Source organism: Sciurus vulgaris (genome assembly GCF_902686455.1).
Source record: "Sciurus vulgaris genome assembly, chromosome: X".
In the NCBI taxonomy this organism is placed as follows: domain Eukaryota; kingdom Metazoa; phylum Chordata; class Mammalia; order Rodentia; family Sciuridae; genus Sciurus; species Sciurus vulgaris.
Genome location: NC_136471.1, coordinates 72746104 through 72763316, shown reverse-complemented (window position 1 = coordinate 72763316; position 17213 = coordinate 72746104).

The following is a 17213-nucleotide window of genomic DNA, read 5'->3' as shown; positions in this document are numbered from 1 at the left end:
TTCCAATTTGTCCCTTTCTGAGTGTCAGTGCTGCTTGCCTCAAAAGGTAGTTATATATTTGATCTTCATTCTTTGTGGAGGAGGAGATAATCACTGATGACCTCTATTTGGCCATCTTGCCAACCTCTCAAGAATTCTGAAAAATCAATTTTTGACAATTATGTCAAAATAACTAAACTAGGGAATACATATTACTTATACAAAATGGTGCTGTAATTACTGGATTCACATGCAAAAGAATGAATTGTCACTGCTATATCATTCATTACACATATTAAATCAAGCTGGGCATGGGGGTACGTACCTGTAATCCTGGGGACCCGGAAAGCTTAGGCAGAAGTATCATAAGCTCAAAGTCACTCTCAAATAAAAATAAAAAGGGCTAAGGTATAGCTCAATGGTAAAGTGCCCCTGGGTTCAATCCCAAGTATAAAAAATTAAAATAAAATACATTTAAAAATCAAAATGCAAGAGCCAAAACTACAAATCTTAGAAGAAAACATAGAAGTAAAGCCTTCTTACTATTAAATTCAGTAATTTTTTTAGATAAAACTCCAATCATAGCTGGCTATGCTGGTGTATGTCTGTAATCCCAGCAAATCAGGAAGCTGAGATAGGAGGATTGCAAGTTTTAAACCAGCCTTAGCAACTTAGTGAGACCCTGTCTCAAAATAAAAAATAAAGAGGGTTTGGGATGTAGCTCAGTGGTAAAGCATGCTTGGATTCAATCCCCAGTACCAAAACAAAACAAAACAATAACAATAACCAGACAAAAAAAATCTCCAAGTATGGAAGTGACAAAATAGTAACAGATTGCAGGATTGTATAAAAAACAAAAACTTTTTTGCTTTGAAGAATGGTATCTAAAAGTTTTTATGTCATAAGGCAACCCACAGGATGGGAGAAAATATTTGCAAATCACAAACATGATAAGGAACTACTATCCAGACTAAAAGTCTTCTAACTTGACAATAAAAGGGTAAATAACCCTCTTAAAAATTGGAAAAGCTTGTAGTAGACATTTCTTCAAAGAGTATATAAAAATACCCAAAATCATATTAAAAGATACAAAATATTATTAGGGAATTGGGTATCCAAAATACCATGAGATATCACTTCATAGTCATTAAGATTGTTATAACAAAAATATAAAAAGATGCACCAAAACAAATGTTTGAGGTGGTGTAGAGAAAATAGAGCATTTATACATTACGAGCAGGAAGTATAAAATAGTGCAGCCACATCGGAAAACCATTTGGCAATTATTCAAATAGTTAAAACATAGGATGATTATATGATATAACGAATATGCTTACAGGTATATACCCAAGGAATTCAATATATACGTCCATGCAGATCTTGTACACACAAATTTATAGCAGCATTATTCATGACAGTGAAAATTGAAAATATTTAAGTGACAATCAACCGATGAACTGATAAATAAAATGTGGTATATGCATGTTAGAATCTATTTATTCATAAAAATAAACTATTCTTATATGTGATTTATGATCACTGAAATATATACACACAAAAGTCCACATAAGGCTAGGCAGAACAGGACATGCTTGTAATGCCAGAAACTCAGGAGCCTGAGGTGGAAGGTTCATGAGTTTAAGGGCAGCCTAGAGAACATAGAAAGATAGTATATCAAAAACACAAAAGCAAGCCAGCCTGACCCCCACACTGAGATTGGAGGTCATCGTTGAGCCTGCCTGCCTGCCCCCCTACTGCTGAGGGACACTGCACTTGCCTCTGTGCTGACTCAGCACACCCTCGCTGGGGTTCCCCAGCTACTTTGGAGGGTGGTGCAGGCATTATGAATTATTTCTGAGGGCGTGGCCATCATCATCAGAAGGGCAGCTCCCTTCCTGAGACCCCTACAGGAGACTGGAGGCCCTTTGACAGGACCCAGGAGTCAAGAAGAGGAGGTATTGAGAGATTCGGGACCAACTCAGAGTCGCTGGGTGAGTCTCTCCCTCTGGGCAAGGCTCTCTGGATGGGTCAGTAGTCCTGGAATGCAGGGAACTTTGTAGAGTCGAGTTGCCCAGTGAGGCTCCCCGGCTGGAGCCAAGAACTTGGACAACTGGGAGCATTGTAGAGGAGGGCTGCCCAGCAAGAGACTCACTCACAGGGTGAGTCTCCCTGGCCAAAGAGGTAGGTCCAGACCCCTGGGAACTTTGCAGAGGAGGTCTGCCAAGTCCAGGCAGTAGTTCTGGACTGAAGAGAACTTCTCGGAGGAGAGCTGCCCAACAACATTTCCCCACCAGGTGAGTCTTCACCGCTGGGCCAGGATTTCCCACCAGGGTGGTAGAATCAGAGACACAAGCCCAGACCAGCCATGTCCCAGCCCACAGTCTAGTCCCACTTTGGCTGACCATCGGTCAACAAGTGGAGGTGCCTCTGCCCACTAGCAGGGAATATACCCCACCTGAAGGCCACCACCCCTAGAGGGGCAGCTTCTTTGTGAAGCACTGCATTATAAAGTTCCTCCAAGACTACAGGCTACTGAAGGTTAGGAGGTGAGTTATTGGAAATCTATAGGGAGAGTATAAGTCAATAGAGGAAATCTGCAGTATCTCAGAGTTTCACTACTGAAGGGGTAGATACCTGATCAATGTGAGAAAACAAGGGAAGAAAATGTCCCAAACAAACCTAGAAGCTACATCAATAAAATCCAAAGACAGCATGGCAGAAGAAATGTCAGAAAGGGAGTTCAGAATGTACATATTTAAAATGATTAGAGAAGCAAACAAAGAGATGAGAGAGCAAATGAGGCTTTGCATGATCCTGCCAATCAACAGTTAAAAGGGCAAATGGGAAGCATAAGATCATTTGAATAAAGAGTTACAGATACTAGAAAAAAACAAACAGAAATCCTTGAAATGAAGGAAACAATAAATCAAGTTAAAAACTCCATAGAAAGCATAACCAATAGGGTAGAACACCTGGAAGACAAAACCTCAGATATTGAAGACAAAATATTTAATCTTGAAAACAAAGTTGACCAAGCAGAGAAAATCATAAGAAATCATAAACAGAATCTACAAGAATTATGGGATATCATGAAAAGGTCAAATTTGAGAATTATTGGAATTGAGGAGGGCACAGAGAAACGAACCAAAGAAATGAACAATCTATTCAATGAAATAATATCAGAAAATTTCCCAAATCTGAAGAATGAAATGGAAAATCAAGTACAAGAGGCTTATAGGACTCCAAATATACAGAATTACAACAGGCCCACACCAAGGCACAGTATAGTAAAAATACCTAACATCCAAAATAAAGACAAAATTGTAAAGGCTGTGAGAGAAAAGAATCAAATTACATTCGGGGGAAATGAATATGGATATCAGATTTTTCAATCCAGACCCTAAAAGCTAGAAGGGCCTGGAACACCATTTACCAAGCCCTGAAAGAAAATGGATGCCAACCAAGAATCTTATACCCAGCAAAACTTATTTTCAAATTTGATGACAAAATAAAATTCTTCCATGATTAACAAAAGCTAAAAGAATTTACAAATAGGAAGCCGGCACTACAGAACATTCTCAGCAAAATATTCCATGAGGAAGAGGTGAAAAACAAAGAAGCAAATCAGCAAAGGGAGGAATTATGCTAAAGGAATTGCCAAATAAAGGAGAAAGCAAGTAATGCCAAAAAACAAAAATGAGCCAAATGACCAGGAATACAAATCATATCTCAATAATAACCCTGAATGTTAATGACCTGAACTCATCAATCAAAAGACATAGACTAGCAGATAGGATTGAAAAGAAAGATCCAACAATGTGCTGCCTGCAAGAGATTCATCTCATAGAAAGAGATACCCACAAACTAAAGGTGAAAGGATGGGAAAAAACATACCATGCACATGGACTCAGCAAAAAAGCCGGAGTATCCATCCTCATTTCAGATAATGTGGACTTCGAGCCAAAGTTAGTCAGAAGGGATAAAGAAGAACATTTCATACTGCTTAAGGGAAGCATAAATCAGCAAGACATAACAATCATAAATATCTATGCCCCAAACAGTGGCTCTCCCATGTACATCAAACAAATCCTTCTGAATTCCAAGAATCAAATAGACCACACCACAATAATACTAGGTGATTTTAACACACCTCTCTCACCACTAGACAGACCTTCCAAACAAAAATTGAACAGAGACAATAGATCTCAATAACACAATCAATAATTTAGACTTAACAGGTATATATATATAAATATATATAAATATATATATATATATATATATATATATACCATCTAACAAAGAGCTAATACACTTTGTTATCAGCAGCACATGGATCCTTCTCTAAAACAGACCATATTCTATGCCAAAAAGTGAATGTTAGCAAATACAAGAAGATAGAGATACTACCTTGTATTCTATCAGAACATAATGGATTGCAATTAGAAATAAATGACAGAATAAAAAACAGAAACTTCTCCAACACGTGGAGATAAAATAATATGCTATTGAATGATGAATGAATAACAGAAGACATCAGGGGGGAAATAAAAACCTTCTTCAATGTAAACGGGAGCAAAGATACATCATATCAAAATTTCTGGGACACTATGAAAACAGTACTTAGAGGAAAATTTATTTAATTGAGCACATTCAATAAAAGAAGAAGAAATCAACAAATAAACGACCTAACACTACAGCACAAAGTCCTAGAAAATGAAGAACAGAGCAACACCAAAAGTAGTAGAAGACAGGAAATAGTCAATATCAGAACTGAAATCAATGAGATCGAAACAAAAGAAACAATCGAAAAAATTGACAAAAAAGAGTTGGTTCTTTGAAAAAAATAAACAAAATTGATAATCCCTTAGCCACACTAACAAAGACAGGGAGAGAGAAAACTCAAACTACTAAAATTCGGAATGAACAAGGAAATTTCAGGACAGACAAGATTGAAACACAATACATAAATAGAAGGTATTTTGAAAAATTATACTCCAACAAAATAGGAAGTCTCAAAGACATCAACAGGTTTTCAGAGACATATGAATTACCTAAACTGAACCAGAAGGACATACACAATTTAAATAGATCAATTTCAAGTAATGAAATAGAAGTCATCAAAAGCCTACCAACAAAGAAAAGTCTGGGACCAAATGGGTTCTCAGCCGAGTCCTACAAAACCTTTAAAGAAGATCTCATTCCAATATTTCTCAAATTATTCCATGAAATAGAACAGAAGGGAACCCTTCCAAACTCATTCTGTGAAGCCAATTATCACCCTAATACCTAAACCAGACAGAAACACATCGAGGAAAGAAAATTTCAGACCAATATTCTTAATGAACATTGATGCAAAAATTTTACTAAATCACATCAAAAATATATTAAAAAGATAGTGCACCACCATCAAGTGGGTTTTATCCCAGGGATGCAAGGTTGGTTCAACATCCAGAAATCAAAAATTGTAATTCACCATATCAACAGACTTAAAGTCAAGAATCGCATGATTATTTTGATAGATGCAGAAAAAGCATTTGATAAAATACAGCATCCCTTCATGCTCAAAACACTAGGAAAATAGGGATAGTGGGAACATTCCTTAACATTGTAAAGGCCATCTATGCTAAGCCCATGGCCAATATCATTCTAAATGGTGAAAAACTGAAAGCATTCCCCCTAAAATCTGGAACAAGGAAGGGATGCCCTCTTTCACCACTTCTATTCAACATTGTCCTTGAAACTCTAGCCAGAGCAATTAGACAGACCAAAGAAATTAAAGGGATAGAAATAGGAAAAGAAGAATTCAAACTATCCTTATTTTCTGATGACATGATTATATATTTAGAGGAACCAGGAAATTCCACCAGAAAACTTCTAGAACTCATAAGTGAATTCAGTAAAGTAACAGGATATAACATCTATGCTCATAAATTTATTGCATTTTTATACATAAGTAATGAATCCTCAGAAAGAGAAGTTAGGAAAAGTACCACATTCACAATAGCCTCGAAAAGAATAAAATACTTAGGAATCAATCTCACAAAAGAGGTGAAAGACCTCTACAATGATAACTATGGAACACTAAAGAAAGAAATTAAAGAAAATCTTAGAAGATGGAAAGATCTCCCATGTTCTTGGATAGGTAGACTTAGTATTGTCAAAATGGACATATTACCAAAAGTGCTTCACAGATTCAGTGCAATTCCATTTAAAATCCCAATGAAGTACCTCAGAGAAATAGAGCAAGCAATCATGGAATTTATCTGGAAGACTAAGAAAACCAGAATAGTTAAAGCAATCCTTAGCATGAAGAGTGAAGCAGGGGGTATCGCAATACCAGATCTTCAACTATAGTACAAAGCAATAGTAACAGAAACAGCATGGTATTGGTACCAAAATAGACAGGTAGATCAATGGTACAGAATAGAGGACATGGAGACAAACCCAAATAAATACAGTTTTCTCATAGTAGACAAAGGAGCCAAAAATATGCAATGGAGAAAAGATAGCCTGTTCAACAAATGGTGCTGGGAAAAATGGAAATCTGTATGCAGCAGAATGAAATTAAACCCCTATCTCTCACCGTGCACAAAACTCAACTCAAAATGGATCAAGGACCTTGGAATCAGACCAGAGACCCTGCATCGTATAGAAGAAAAAGTAGGTCCAAATCTTCAACATGTTGGCTTAGGATCAGACTTCCTTAACAGGACTCCTATAGTACAAGAAATAAAAGCAAGAATCAATAACTGGGATAGATTCAAACTAAAAAGTTTTCTCTCAGCAAAGAAAACTATCAGCAATGCAAAGAGAGAGCCTACAGAGTGGGAGACAATCTTTGCCACTCATACTTTAGATAGAGCACTAATTTCCAAAATATATAAAGAACTCAAAAACACTACACCGAGAATACAAATAACCCTATCAACAAATGGGTAAGGAAATGAACAGACACTTCACAGAAGAAGATCTATAAGCAATCAACAGATATATGAAAAAATGTTCCACATCTCTAGTAATAAGAGAAATGCAAATCAAAACTACCCTGATATTCCATCTCATCCCAATTACAATGGCGATTATCAAGAATAAAAGCAACAATAGGTGTTGGTGAGGATGTGGGGAAAAAGGTACACTCATACATTGCTGGTGGGGTTGCAAATTAGTGCAGCCACTCTAGAAAGCAGTGTGGAGATTCCTTAGAAAACTTGGAATGGTACCACCATTTGATCCAGCTATCCCACTCCTTGGCCTATACCCAAAGGACTTAAAATCAGCATACTACAGTGATGCAGCAATATCAATGTTCATAGCTGCTCAATTCACAATAGCCCAGATTATGGAACCAACGTAGATGTCCTTCAGTTGATGAATGGATAATGAAACTGTGGTACATATATACAATGGAATATTACTCAGTCATAAAGAAGTATAAAATTATGGCATTTGCTGGCAAATGGATGAAACTGAAGAATATCATGCTAAGTGAGATGAACCAATCTCAAAAAAGCAAAAGACAAATAATCTCGGTGAAATGCGGATGATGATACATAATGGGGGATGGGAGGGAGGCAAGAATGGAGGAAGGAGAGACTGTATAGAGGGAAAAAGGGGTGGTAGGGTGGGGGGGAGGAAAAAATAACAGAATGAATCAAACACCATTACCCTATGTAAATGTATGATTACACAAATGGTATGCCTCTACTTCATGTACAAACAGAGAAACAAGTTGTACCCCATTTCTTTACATTTTATAAACACAAAAGCATAACAAAAGCAATAAAAAAGGCTATGTAATGCATCATACCTCATATCATGCACAAAAATCAATCCAAATTGGTTCTAATGCTAAATATCAGACCTGAATCTGCAAGTCTTCTAGAAGAAAACATAGGAAAAATCTTCATTATCGTTTTGTCAATGGTTTCTTGGATATGATATTAAATGTACAGAAAACAAAAGCAAAATATGTAAGTGGAATTACAACAAAGTAAAAATCTTCTGCATAGCAAAGGAAGCAGTCAGCAGAGTGAAAAGGCAGCATATGTAATTGGAGACGTATTTTCCAACCATAGATCTGATAAGGAATTAATTTCCAAAATATGGAAGGAACTCCTACAACTTAGTAGCTCACATATGCACATACACACATATCTTGATTGAAAACTGGGGAAATAATTTGAGCAGGTATTTCTCTAAAGAACATGTCCAAATGGTCAATAGATATATGAACAGATACTCAAAAGTTTAACAAATAGTGTCAATCTAAATTTTCTGCTTGACCAACCAATCAGTGTTAATAAGAATAGTGAATGGTCAGCAATCAGAAATGATGGGCCCCTATTGAGATCTTGTTCAAATGTAAAGGCCACACCTGGGGGCTAACTAGTAGAAATATTAATGAGCACCTTCAAATCCTATTTCTGATGTAAATAACCATGAACCTTTTCTTTGGTAACATCCGGACAGCTCCTTTGTCCCAGGGAGGAGAAAAATTGAAAATGGGCGTGAACCCAAATGAGAGTTAAAGAAGGATCAAAAATCAGACTAGAAAACACAATCAATGGCTTCGATACTTTTTCAATCCTTGTTTAACATATATGTCCCTGAACTAGCACACCAAAATGGGTTTTTACTGCTATCTATCCCTTTCGCATATGGCAGGATCCTTCTCCATTTATTTTTACCTTCCATTATCATTCATGAATTTTATTCTTCAAATTTGTGAGATAAGAACTCAGGAGGAGATAGGTAAAACAAGGAATCTAGTCTCATCTCAAAACTCTAGCTTCATCTTGGAGGCCATTCAGGGATCTTTGGAAGGGTGTGTGTAATGTATCAAGGCTTTTTCACTTTGTTTTTCTTTCAGGATTCCTATGCTCCATTTTGTACATTTCAACTACCCAAATCACCACTACCCTGTCAGCCAGTTTAACTCTAATATTGTAGCTGTCATGGGAAAGGCTTTGCTGGAGTGAGACATATCAAACCCTCTCTGCCTTTGGTGGAGATAATGTTGGTCTGATCTTGATTAAGTCTCCTTTCACAGCAATCCATTCAATTGAGAAACTGAAGTTTCTCTTAGAAGCTCCCTAAGTCGCTGGTCAGGGCTATTCCCCAGTGTAAACACAGGGTCTCTAGAGATGGCCAAAAACCAATCAATCACACATGGAAATTCCATCTCCACTTTAATATTCTTTCATGGCCTCTCACCTAATGGCAGAGGGAGGGACTCACTTGGATAGTTCTTGGATCACAGGTTGAGGTAACTTCTCAGCATGATCTGATGACTCTAAGGCAGAGTTCTACCTGTCAATCTACCCATGTGTGAGCGAGTTGCCCCTTTCTCCATTTCTTTCTCTGCCTTGTAGCTGTAAGGCTCTATATACAGTTCAATACCTAAGATGGTTCTGGGGCAGCTTCTTCTTCCCATAATTCCCTGTTTCCCGCCACCAACTTTCCCGCCGGCGCCTAAGCCGGACCAATCAGAAAAGCGCATGTCACCTTTCCCTTAACCCGGAAGCTCCAATAGTATATATGTAAGCTTCATTTTGTAATAAAGCGGACTTCTCCGGTGACCTGCTAACCTGCCTCCTTCTTCATTTTCCACGTGGTCCTTTCATTTGGTGCTGAAACCCAGGACGGAGGTAGCCTTTAACGGCACTCCATTCCTCCGTTAGCGGGCCACCCTCGTCCTCTTGCTCCGGCGCTGGCTATCTGCACCCAACACCGGCTTCAATAAATCGTAAGTTTCCCTTTCGAAGGGCACACCTTACCCCAGCTATAAGCGGGAGAACTAGCCGTGATCGTCCGGTGGCCTCCCGACGCTGGAGTAAGGGGGGACAACCTCCCACCCCAACCTTCACGGTCACGGTGGACCCCTGTGCCCTTCCACAGAAACAAGACACTTCTATAGGAAATAAGGCCCTTTGTCGACCCCCGGGGAACCCCAGTCACTTTCCTTCTCCTTTCCCTCTCAACAACTACCCAAATCCAGTACTGGTAACCTCACAGCCATCCGGGGTTTTTAACCCCTTTTTGGGAATAGCGGTCGAGGTGACGATCTCCATCGCTCTTTCCCCCGTTCCATCTTTGGAACTTCCGGATCATTCTCAAGGCATTGGGGACACTCTTTACCTTGTAGATTGATCTCCTTCCGGGTCTTTCTTGAGACATTGGGGACGCCCTCTGACTCGTTGATTGCTCCCTCCTCGCGCGAGGTCTCCCATCTTCTATTTCTTTCCTCCCTCTCACTATGGGAGCTTCCCCTTCTTCCCCGGCGGCCGACACGCCCCTCCAGTGTCTCCTCAAAAATCTAGGATCTCTCTCCCTTAAACCTGACATCAGACCCAAGTTATTAATTAGATTCTGCACTCAGGACTGGCCCCATTACCCTCTAGATAACCAGAGTAAATGGCCCCCTGAGGGCTCTCTGCATCCAAATCTTTTACGAGACCTCTTCAATTATTGCCAGCGCCTGAACAAGTGGAAGGAGATCCCTTATATCGAAGCCTTCAGATTACTCTCGCGAAACCCCTCCCTTTGCACTACTTGCGCACCCTCTCAAGTCCTCCTGGCATGTAAAATGGCTCCACCATCATCATCTTTATCTCCCTCTCCTGACTCCTTTGACCCATTGGATGAACCTCCTCCGTACAGGGCCCCTCCTCCCAACCCTATGCCCTCACCGCCGCCTCCCCCTTCTTCTCCTTCTTCTCCCGCGGCCTTGGCCCCTACACCTGCTAATCTGACACCCACTGCTCCGCCAAATTCCTTCAGTCCCCCACTCACGTGCTCCCATGGACCTCCCCCTGCCCCTCCCACTTTGATGGCCCCACTAAGGGAGGTAGCTGGAGCTGAGGGTATTGTCCGTGTTCATGTCCCTTTCTCTCTAGCTGATTTGTCCCAAATGGAGCGGAAATTAGGCTCCTACTCATCTGATCCCACCACTTATATAAAGGAATTCCAATGGATTTTGCAAGCCTATAGTTTAACCTTTAAAGACATATTCATGCTTCTCGCCAACACCTTCCTAACCGAGGAGAGGCGACGGGTTTGGGATGCAGCCCAGACCCATGCTAATGAGACACATTGCACAGACCCTGCTTTCCCTTTGGGGCCTGAAGCAGTCCCTGAAGTAGATCCACACTGGGACTACAATACAAATCAAGTCATACAAGCCCGAGATCGGTTTGCCTCGTGTCTCGTTGTGGGCCTAAAGAAGGCAGCCCGCAAAGTAGTCAATTTTCCGAAGGTTCAGGAGATCATCCAAAAAAAGGATGAAACCCCTACTGAGTTCCTCGATAGGCTCACTCAGGCCCTAAGACAATATACTACATTGGACCCAGACACGGATGAGGGCCGTCATATCCTTATGACTAGTTTCCTTGCCCAATCTTACCCCGACATTAAGGCTAAATTAAAAAAATTAGAGCATGGACCTGCAACTCCTCAAAGTGAGATCCTATCGCTGGCCTTTAAGGTTTTTCATGGACGGGACAATGAGAAAGAACGCTTAAAGCATAAGGCCAGACAGGCAGATTTGCTAATGGTTGCTCAAATGGTCAGGGGAGCTCCCCATCCTGCTCCCCTTTCTCAAAGATCTCAAATCCCTGCGAAGTTTCCTCCTGGTGCCTGCTTCAAATGTGGAAGGGAGGGTCATTGGTCACGCTCTTGTCCTCAGCCATGGCCTCCCAATAAACCCTGTCCCAAATGTAAACAGAATGGACATTGGGGCTCCGACTGTTCCTTCTCCCGAAGGGGTGAAGGGCCAATCACTAAAATGCCCCCCTCTTGTCCTTCAGTAGTGGGACTGGCTGAAGAGGACTGACGGAGCCCTGGGCCTCACCCGACCCTTACCATCACCACTCGCGAGCCTAGGGTAACCCTTGTAGTGGATGGCTGATCTGTCACCTTTTTACTAGATACAGGAGCAACCTTCTCACTTTTGACAGAGTTCCACGGCGCCACCACCTCCAGTTCTACTCCTATTGTTGGGGTAGGAGGGAAACGTATATATCCACTCAGAACTCCCCCGCTCCTATGTCGTCTTAACAACTCTCCTACACATTTTATCCACTCCTTTTTAGTCATACCTCAATGCCCAATTCCCTTGTTGGGACGCGATATTCTTTCCCAATTCAAAGCGTCCATTTCCTTCCCGCTTTTTGACGCCGACACTCCCTTTCTTATGGCCGTACTACAGGCTCCAACCTCCTCATATCCACATATTTCCTATCCTGTTGACCCTTCCGTCTGGAACACGGACGATCCCTCTGTAGCTCAGTGCCCCCCAGTCCTCATCCGGTTGCGGGACCCTTCTAAATTTATTCATCAACCTCAGTACCCCTTAACCAACTCTACTCTTCTTGGACTTTCCCCTATTATTTCTGATCTCCTTCGCAAGGGATATCTACGCCCCACTCACTCCCCCCATAATACACCTATTTTAGGTGTAAAGAAACACAATGGCTCCTATCGTTTGGTGCAGGACCTCCGTTCCATTAATGCCGCCGTTATACCTATCCACCCTCTTGTTCCCAATCCCTATACCTTACTCTCTCTCATCCCAGCTTCCTCCACCCACTTCTCAGTTTTAAACTTAAAAGATGCTTTCTTCTCCATACCTTTGGACCCTTCCTCACAGGACCTCTTCGCCTTCACATGGACTGACCCCCACACACGACATTCCGAACAACTCACCTGGACAGTTCTTCCTCAGGGTTTTAGGGACAGCCCACATTTATTTGGACAAACTCTCTCCCATGACCTCAAGGACTTCCACCCCACTTGTCCTCACTCCACACTTTTACAGTATGTTGATGATCTCCTTCTCTGCAGCCCCTCTTGGGACACCTCTTAATGGGATACGGCCACCCTACTTAACTTTCTAGCCCGACACGGATATAAGGTGACACCTTCTAAAGCTCAGATCTCAACCTCTCAGGTCACCTACCTAGGGTTCCTACTCACCCCACAACATAAATCCATTACAACCGACAGGAAACAGGCCCTCTCATCATGGCCTGTACCAAAGACCAAGGCTGAAATTCTCTCTTTTCTGGGTCTAGCGGGGTATTTCCGTGCATGGATCCCTAATTTCTCTCTTTTGGCCAAACCCCTTTATGATCTCTCTAAGGGAGACCCAAATGAACCACTCGCTTCCTCTCCAAAAAAACCTTTTGATACCCTACGCCTCAAACTCGTTTCCGCTCCTGCATTACACTTACCAGATTTAACAAAACCCTTCCTCCTCTATGTACATGAGAATCAGGGACAGGCCCTAGGGATACTGGGACAAATGCAAGGCCCCACCTTTGCCCCAGTGGCCTACTTGTCAAAGCAGCTTGATCCCACGGTGAGGGGATGGGCCCCTTGTCTCAGGGTTCTCGCGGCCGCCCAAAAACTACAGCAGGAAGCTTCTAAACTTACCTTCAGAGCCCCCTTAACTATATACTCCCCCCACCATTTAAAGGATCTCATAGCTTACAAATCCTTACATACCTTACCCCCCTCACAAGTATTAGCCCTCATTACTTCTTTTTTAGAAAACTCCTCCATATCTTTCCAGTCCTGCTCCCCTCTCAACCCGGCCACCCTTCTTCCTGTTCATCCTACCCCAGAGCCCCCACTGCACAACTGTCTAGAAACATTACAATCCCTAGTTCCTTCTCCATCTACCATCGTCAAAGGCCCCTTACCCCATGCAGATCTTAATTGGTTCACGGATGGATCCTCATTTAGAAGCCCAACCGCCCCCAGGGCTGGTTATGCCATAGTTTCCTTAACAGCCACTATAGAGGCCCAACCTCTCCCTCTAAGTACCACCAATCAACAGGCCGAACTTATCACAGCAACCCGGGCATGCACTCTGGCTGAAGGGCAAACCCTAAACTTATATACAGACTCTAAGTATGTATTCCACATATTACTCTCTCACTCTGCAATATGGAAAGAGAGAGGATTTCTGACAACTCGTGGAAACGCCATTACCAATTCTGACCTAATCCATAAACTATTACAGGCCTCCCAACTACCCACAAAACTCGGGGTCATTCATTGCAAAGCACACCAAAAAGATAATTCTCCTTCTGCGCGAGGGAACCAACTAGCGGATGCTGCTGCCAAGAAAGCAGCATTTAGCCAGCCCTCTAATACCCCACCACCCATTCTTCACTTGTCTTCTTCCAGCTCCAGCCCAGACAGGAAACCCCTCTTTCAGCTGTTACACAACCTATTCCACTCCAGCCCTCAAAGCCTGTCTCGTTTCTTACAAACCTTCTTTCATCTTACATCTCAGGATAAGGAATCACTAAAACAACTCTCCAAAACTTGTGTGATCTGTCAAAGGACCAATCCTAATACCACCACAGTCCCTTATCCATATCCTTCACACCAGGCCCGAGGTTCCATTCCAGTGGCAGACTGGCAAGTTGACTTCACACGCATGCCTCCTGTTCGCCGACACCGATACCTTTTGGTTTTCCTAGATACCTTCAGTGGCTGGATTGAGGCCTATCCTACTACCAACAAAAGAGCCTCCACTGTCGCCAATCACCTCCTCACCTCCATCATCCCACGTTTTGGAATGCCCACCTCATTACAATCAGATAATGGACCAGAATTCACAGCACAGATAATCCAATCTCTCTCTCAATCTTTAGCCTTACCCTGGCACCTACACTGTCCATATCGCCCACAGGCCTCAGGGAAGGTTGAAAGAGCAAATCGATCCATAAAGGAAACCCTCACCAAACTTTCCCTAGAACTCCATTTAGATTGGACTCGCCTTCTCCCCCTGGCACTCTTCAAACTACGTTTACTTCCAAAGAAAACATCCCAAATACCCTTAGCCTTCCTCTCCTTTCTCACCTTAGAGCTGAACTATGGAAACATCAAGACTGGCTACTTCCCCGTCCTCTTGCAATCTCTCCTCCTCCCTCCTTAAATCCGGGGGATCTTGCCTACTATACTCCATCAACCACACCTGAACCTTTATCCCCTAAATGGTTGAGACCATACCCAGTGATCCTCAGTACCCCCACCGCAGCCAAACTTATCCTACCCTCTAACGAAACCACTCCTTGGATCCATATCTCCAGGTTAAAACCTTGCCCGGCTGATCAAGAAGCCTTACCCTCTGGTCCTCCGGAACCCGGCCCCACGAATACTGGCAAGCAAACCATCTATACCAGTTCCGTGGACCCCTCTAATCCTTTGAAACTCCGTCTCTCGCGCCTCTCGCCCATCCAGGAAGAATGATGACCCCTCACCCTTCCGCCCTGTTCCCTTTCTTTTTCTCCCTAACCCTAGCTGGATTCGGTCCACCCATTGACAAGCGGGAACTCCTCACCGCCCTATATGGACAGCCCTGTGCAACCTGTAACGGGGGCACAACCTCAGGAGCAATGTCCCTCAGTGGGAATAGCTATGTAGTGGATTGCGGAAGCCAATCGGCCTACTTAACTGTCACTGCTGGCTCAGGCGGGCTAGGGGCTCAGGCGTCATGGAAATGTAAAGACAAGCCTCGTCCCATCCCTATGGGACCAAACGGTACTTGCCCCACAAATTGCCAGTTTATACAGGAGATGCACTCTTCTTGCTATGATCAGGTTACCTCTTGCATTTCAGACGGTAAGCATTATTTCACTACCAACCCTACCCGTACCTATGGGGGAACCACAGGAGGAGAATACTCCCAGCAAGGTCCCCAACATGGTCTCTCCAGCCTCAAATATGGCCAGGCCTCCTGTATTGCTAAAATAGGGACACCAGCCTGCTGGCCCACTACGGCCCCAATTCACACATCTGATGGAGGGGGACCAACTGACTCACGCAGGGAAGAAAAGGTTAAAATTCTTGTTGAACACCAGTTCAATCACCTTTATCCAAAATTAGAATACAATCCACTCACTAAAATGATACCAAAGGGAATTAACCTCGACCCTCAAACCATGGACATACTCACTGCCACACATAGACTACTTAATTATACTAACCCTACTTTAGCACAAGACTGTTGGCTTTGCCTCGCATTGGGAGTGTCCTGGCCTTTGGCCTTTCCTGTCCTCAATCTCACTGAATGGCCTCGTCCCTCACTTCAAAATTGCACCATTTTCCAACCCCTAAAAGTCCAACCCACCGATTTCAATTCCTCCCACTGTTTTTGGAAACCCATGCAGAATAATTCCTTTGATATCGACCTGGGGGTCGTCTCCTTTACCTCCTGCAACACAATAGAAAATGTGACGGAGGCAGGATGCCTCCAGGGGGGAAAAATCTACGTTTGTGGAGACAACATGGCTTATCCTTTTTTACCCATAAACTGGACAGGACTCTGTGCCCCTGCTCTACTGGCTCCTGACGTAGAAATCCTACCAGGGGATGAACCTGTACCTCTCCCAAGTTTCGATACCTTAGTGCCCAGACATAAAAGGGCCCTCCACTTCATTCCCCTTTTAATAGGATTGGGCATTACTACAGGAGTAGCCACTGGAGCTGCAGGTATGGGAGTGGCTATGGAGTCCTATAAAACGCTCTCTCAGCAACTCATCTCAGACGTAAACATGATTTATGAGTCCATCAAGGATGTACAAGATCAGGTAGATTCTCTGGCTGAGGTCGTTCTTCAAAATCGACGAGGTTTAGATTTGCTCACTGCCGACAAGGGAGGTATATGTCTGGCCTTACAAGAACGGTGCTGTTTTTACACCAATAAAAGTGGAATAGTCAGGGATCGAATTAGGAAACACCAGGAAGAATTAGAAAGAAGGAGACAAGAACTGTTTAAAAACCCAATGTGGAGCTTATGGAACGGGGTTCTCCCATTCCTCCTTCCCTTATTAGGTCCCCTTGTTGGGTTCTTCTGCATCATTTCTTTCCTTCCCTGCCTCATAAGGTTTGTTAGAGATCAAGCACAAAGAATTTCTAACCAAGCCTTTAACCAGCTTTTTCTCAGGAATTATCAACGGTTACCTACTGAAGACAACTGGTGATCTCCTGTGGCGATGGACTTCCCCCCGTCTTCTTCCAAGATTAATATCCTTCCTACAAACATTGGATACCGATGCATGGCTCCTTCACCCAACAGATGACTACAATGAATTCCTAAACCAAATAGGAGACCTATGGCTCCAAGGAGGCTTCATGGACTTCACGAGGGACGAGATAATGTATTACTCTGAGCTTACTTGGTTTATCATACAATATAATAGCCAACACTTTATTCCACC